The sequence below is a fragment of the Elephantulus edwardii genome, unplaced genomic scaffold, assembly GCF_000299155.1.
Source record: "Elephantulus edwardii isolate Elephantulus edwardi_28Jun2011 unplaced genomic scaffold, EleEdw1.0 scaffold00087, whole genome shotgun sequence".
Lineage (NCBI taxonomy): Eukaryota > Metazoa > Chordata > Mammalia > Macroscelidea > Macroscelididae > Elephantulus > Elephantulus edwardii.
Genome location: NW_006399837.1, coordinates 6,176,652 through 6,183,199, shown reverse-complemented (window position 1 = coordinate 6,183,199; position 6,548 = coordinate 6,176,652).

Genomic DNA, 6,548 nt, shown 5'->3' with positions numbered 1-6,548 from the left:
TTTACAAGTGAGGATATGAGGCTTAGGAAAGACTAAGTAATTTTCTTATGTCCACTTAGCAAGTCAAGTGGCTAAATTTAGATTCCAATTGAAATTGGAGTTAAGACTCTCAGCCTTTTGATATTTTATTTACTATTCTGAGGTCTGGTGGGTAAGAAGGGTGCTCCCAACCCAAAGGCAGGCAATTAGAATTCACCCGTCACTCCATCAGAGAAAGCTGGGTAATCTCCTCCTGTGTGGTTTACAGCCTCTGAAAACATGCTGCAGGGGTCAGGTATGAGATTTTGTTTGTAATTATATCACTTGTCACCAGTGGGTTAACTCATGGCGACTTTACATGCGCAGAATAGAACAGTCTGTAGGGTTTGAGCTATTACCTACCAGCATAGTAGCTGAGGAAACCCAGGGAAATTCTACCATTTTAGAGGAAATATTTTGAGTTGGAGCTCCATGACTGATGGGATACCACCCTGGGGATTATGAATTGCCTCTGGGCTAGCATCAAAGCAGATGAATTCTTAGATCAGCGGGGCTCTTACCCTGAGGTGAAAAGTGTGCAGATGGTCCTGCAGAGGACGCGGCAGCCGGTAGAGAGACGTTCAATAGGTCAATTCTGTATATCCTGGGATGAGTCAGCCTACAATTGCTGACACCGATATGTTCACTGCTGCTGCTTCTAGGGCCTGGAATGTGAGTAAGACGATGGGAACGCAAACAGAGTTAGCCCTGTTCCGTAACATCGTAGGCTCTGAATGATGAGTTTTAGAATTTGGTCTGTGATCAAAATCACCTTAGAGGGAAAAGGATAAGGCAGAATGAAACACACACATTTAATATCCTGAGCCCTGAGAAGGTAACCAAAGAAAACAGCTAATTATAACCTAACTGGCTATTAATCTTTATGAAGGTGAATGCAATCAGCTTAACCTAATTTTAAATCACACTTTTCCTTCCCGGAGCACATATTTTCTCCCTGCAGCCTCAAAATGCACCTTGGAAAGTCAATAAAGTCCTCTAGTCTGCAGGTAATTGCACAGGCCAGTGACAGCAGAATGGAGAGGAAATTGCTTGTGTTTGGTGGGGCAGCCATGAGTCTTTCTTTTCCTTTTTAAAATTTAATTCTGTTTTTGAATATGTGAAAGCACTAGCATGATGCAAAAGGCATTTAAAAGGCATACTCTTAAGATTCTTATTTCCACCCTTATCTATCTTGTTTCCATACCCACCTCTCCCATCTCCCTTAAGTATTTTCCCCAGTTGTTGTTGTTAAGTGCTGTTGAGTTGATTCCAACTCCTAATGACCTTACAAACAACAGATCTAAACCTTGCCCTCTTGGTTCCATCCTCTGATCTTTGTCAGGCGTGAGCCCATTGTTAAACTCATCGTGTCAATCCATTTTGTTGAGGTTCTCCTCTTTTCCTGATCCTCTACTTTTCCTGTGTGATTATTTCATTCTAGTCCATCTCATCTCACTAATTGTCTAATCACTAATGTAGTTCATGTGTTCTATTTCATTTTTCATCATTTCTAGTTACCCAACATTCAAGCTATGGACAGTCCAAGTTTGAGTTATTAAAGGATGTTTGCCATTATGTTTTCTCATTCTGACTGACTTCCAATCTGGGCTCTGCCACTACTACTGTACCTATCCATGTTCCTCTACTGTTTATTGGGCTTTCAGAGGCTTGTTATTTAAGAAATGGATAGCAAATCTGCTTTCTAGTCTGTCTTAATCTGGAAGCTCTACTAAAACTTCTCACCATTTAACACACCAGTGGACAGCTTTTAGTATTATAGGAACTCACAAGATATCGCAGTACAGCAAACTGACAGACAAGTGCTATACCAATTAAAACAATGTTCTCCCCAAACAGGAGAAGTATTCTACTGGGCAAGTCTGTAATTAGGTACTTTTCCAAATTATTGAGGGCTAATGATGCCAATTTGAGGATGAAGGTGCATCTCATCTAGTCCGTAGTCTTTCTGATCACTTGCCATTTATCTGAGAGCTGAACAATGAATAAAGATGACAGAACTATAATTTATGCTTTTGAGCTATGATGTTGTAGAAGAACACTGAATATCCATGGACTGCCAAAAGAATAAACAAGTGTATCTTGGAGAAAGTGTAGCCAGAGTGCTCCTTGGAGGCAATGATGATAAAGCTTTGTCTCACATACTTTGGGCTTGTTGCTAAGATAGGCTATTCCCTGGAGAAGGACATGAAGGCAAAGTGTTGGCAAAGGAAAGGAAGACCCTCTGCCAGGTGGATTGGCACAGTGACTTCTGCAATGGGCTCTAGTGTGTCAGGAAGTGTGAAGATGGCACAGGATAGAACAGGGTTCAGATCTGTTGTCATAGGATCGCTATGGGTCAAACTCAATTTGACAGCACCTAACAACAACAAAAACAACCTTTTCCAGTGTGATGTGTGTTTTTTAAAATTTTATTTTATTAATTTTAATGAACATTTGCAGAGATTTTGGATTTTCATTCATTCATTATTGCACTTTTTTCTCTACCGCCCTCCCCCCCAGTTCGCTCCTGTCCTTGAAAGGTAAAAGATAAACGTCTTCGTTGGTATACAATCCCCCCAACCCTGACTCTGCCCCCCCCAAATGCACTCAACTATGCAACCTTAATTCTGGATTCCTGTGATAATCATAATATGCTATCATATATCACTTTTAAACTGTTCTCCCTCTCATCTGTTTCAATGCAATATACGTAAATCTATCCAGTTTTTCTCAGTCTTATTCAACCCTGATGTCAGTGTGATTTTTTTACAATGACTGGCCCCTCCTCAGAACATGTCTAAAGTATCTGAGACAGTCTCACCATCCTTACCTTCTAAGGAGCAACCTGGGTATACTTCTTCCAAGAAAGATTTGTTTGTTCTTTTGGCAATCCATGGGATATTCAGTACAATTCTTCAACAACATAATGAAAAGTCTTCAAGTCTTCTGTTATCCTTATTCATTGTCCAAATTTCAGAGGCATAGGAAGCAATTGAAAATACTGTGGTTTGGATCAAGCACACCTTTGTTTTTAAAATGACATTCTTGTTCTTTAGTGCTTTGGAGTTGACTTTCAAACTACAGGGAAAAGGAACAGACAAAGAAGAGTATGTTGACAAAAGAGGACGTGTTTTGGGCAAGTGGAACGTTCCACATTTCTGCTTTGTTTATGTTAGGTGACTGTGTGGCCTTGTTAAAATCCAGAGGAATGGAAACTAAAATGGGTGACTTTTTCTGTATATAAAATATATTTCAACAAACCTAGCTCATTTTTGAAATGTGTTAGGACATTTTCCTAGGCTGATGGTAAAATTTGACAAGACATAGTAAATATTTGAGTGGTTGGTCTGGGGTGTCTGGGCATTAATCAGAGAGCCGGTATTTGAGAAGAGATAGCCAGATATCGAAGAACTCAGATCTGATAAATTGTGGACCATCAAAACAGTGATGGCACACAAGTGATTCAGGTCCTAAGAGGTATTCTTAGACATTACACTGCTTTGTTGCCTCTCAAAACACAACTTCTCTTGCTTCCTTCTCTGGATATACACATAATATACTTCTCACCATTTTTGCTCTGATTTGACTGGTTATTATTTCTATGAGACTGTATATTTTATAGCCTGTATTATGAGAACAGTGTCCTACCTATTTCTACTCCTTCCATAACTCCTCCAACATCCTGAGAGTCATTTCTCCCCAACACAGACAGAGTAATTTTCTAAAAATACACACTAAATCACACCCTTGCTTAAACATTCTCCAGTGCAGTTGGAAAGAGAATCCGGACTCCTAAAGATGTCACCACATCTCTTCACGATCTAGGCTCTCGATGCCTACTAGCTTCTCCTTACCTGCCCCACCCCTTCTCACTGTGCACTCTTTGCTCACACATTTTGGACTCTCTGGGCTCCTTACCGTTCTTGTCTCATGTCTATTTTGTTTATACTTGGCCTCTTTGCACCAATTTTCCCCTTTCACTAGACTATGCTCTGTTTGCATAAGACATGGGCCTTCCCTTCCCTAAAGAGACCTTCACTCCCCAATTATCTAAGTTAGCCCTTCCTAGTCTCTTTTCATGAAATCCTAGTGGCCTGGTGATTAAACAAGCAAGTACTAACCAAAAGGCCAGTGGATCAAATCCACCAGCTGCTGTACAGGAGAAGGATATTAGTGATCTGCCTGAGTCAATTTCAATTCATAGTGAAGCTACATGACAGAGTAGAACTGACATTACTTAGCTTTGTTCTTTATAGTGCTTATGAAGTTGTTATTTGACTTGATAATCAATGTTTTTATGCATTTTTGCATGTATGGGTACATGGATGGATGGGTAGATTTATTTTTTTTCCACGGTAAGCTCTGTAACAAACAATGTTACTGTCTTATTTGCTACAGCATCCTCAGATTTTTGATGGATTCCTGACATTGGCTGATGCTCTATAAATAATTGGTGATAGTGTTAATGAAATGTCTCAGAGATGGGGTTAGATTGAGTTTGCTTATTGTAGGTCCTTAGGCTGGAAGCTGCGGTGCTGGGTAAGAAAAGATTGATCTGTCCCTTATTTGTAATCTCAGCCGGTGCATAATCACAGACTGAGGTGAGCATCTGTGAACCAACATCTTTGGTGTGACTTTGCATGATGAGATCCAAGCCCGGTAGCAAAAAGCAGAACTAGCATTTGCTTCCTTTATTTTCCTGTTCTTGTAACCACACAACCAGTGCCCCTTTCCCCAGTGTCTCACACCCAAACACTATATGGTTACTCTGAAGACGAGGGTGTCTTGGAGAGGTGTTTCTGTCCTTTCAAATCTGTTTGCTAGTCTTCCTGCTGGTGCACATTTTGGTTGCTAAGGCGGTTTCTATGGCAGAGGTCCACCAGCTAAGCGAGGATTACAGACAGTAAATATTTCAAACAGATGAACTTGACACAAGAGCAGCTGCTGTTCTACAAGCAGAAGGCAGGAAGGAACAGGGATCAGATCAGCACCTTAGCAGCATTTTAAACCTTTGGTTTTGGGATGCAGTGGCTGGATTTGAGGTTTCCCCCATTACCTTTCTGGTGGAAAAAACATGCCTGAAGTATGTTAGTATTTAAAAATATTCTAATATACTTATATTGGGTTCGAGGACTGCAATAACAAAGTATCATAAACTGAGTGTCTTATAAGAACAAGTTTAAAGGAATGTGTTGAGCCATGAGCCCTCCAAAGTCTCCAAAGGGACCCTAATTGCCCTTAGCTTTCAGAAGCCTCAGGCATTCCTAGACTTATAGGTACACCTTCACATGCCTGTCCATTCTGTGTCTCTTTCTGTGTTTTGTCTTCTATAACTACATTACTCAGATTGGATTAAAAGCCACCCAAATCCAGTGTGACCTTATGCTGACGAATAACAACTTCAAAGACCTAAACACAGTCTTATTTACAGGTTGTTGTTGTTGTTGTTTAATGCCGTCGAGTTGTAAATGACTCATAGCGACCCTATGAACGAACAGCCTGAGCACTGTTCATACATAGAGTTTTCGGAGGCAAGCCATTTCGGAAGTGGATGCCGTTCATGCTTCCAGGCTTGATTTAGTTGGGAAGCTCCAGCCAACAACACTGTCCACCAGGGGTGCCCATTACCACGACTGGCACATCACTGTCACAGTCTTCAGCATCACAGCAACCACGAGTTACCTCTGTACAGCAACGCACAGACCAGTGCTATACCACCTAGAAGAATGTTTGACAGGAAGACAATTTGAACCTGGCCGAGGGCCACAGATGAAAATCACCCACCTTCGGCTTGGTAGCACAGCTTCCTTCCACTAGGCCAATGTAGCTCTCTCTTGGTCGATGTCATTGTTATTATTGTTTAATCCCGTCGAGTTGTAGACGACTCATAGCGTCCCTATGAATGAACAGCCTGAGCACTGTTTGTACATAGAGTTTCCGGAGGCAAGCCATTTCGGAAGTGGATGCCGCTCCTGCTTCCAGGCTTGATTTAGTCGGGAAGCTCGTACCAGGGGTTAAATCTTCGACCTGTCCTTTTCTTAGGGAGGCACACAATTTAATCCATAACAACATATAAGGTGTCATAGAAGCTGTTTTGTAAAGTTTAAGGACATTTTATAAGAATAATAATTTAAAAAATTTTACAAATCAAGTGGAGTTCTGCTAACTGATTTCTTGACGGAAGGAACTGTTTGAATGAAGGAACTGTTTAAAAAAGAATATTATGACTAGGCATCCATTATTCGTATGACAAAAGCCAGAATAAGAGGTACATAAGAGGTGAATGAGGGGAAGGAGGGGTGAGAGGAAGAGACAAAATTGTGCAACAATGAGTGAATATTTGACAAAAAAAAGTGAACTAGAGAGGTAGGGAGGAAAATGTGCAACAATGAATGAATGAAAATTCAGTTATCTGTAAAGTGTTGTAAAAACCGAAACAAAGCAAAAACAACAACGAAAAGTGAGGTTGCAGAGTGGATTATATTTGGGGGCAGGGGGTGGGGTTTGGGGAGGTGCGGGGGGATTGTGTA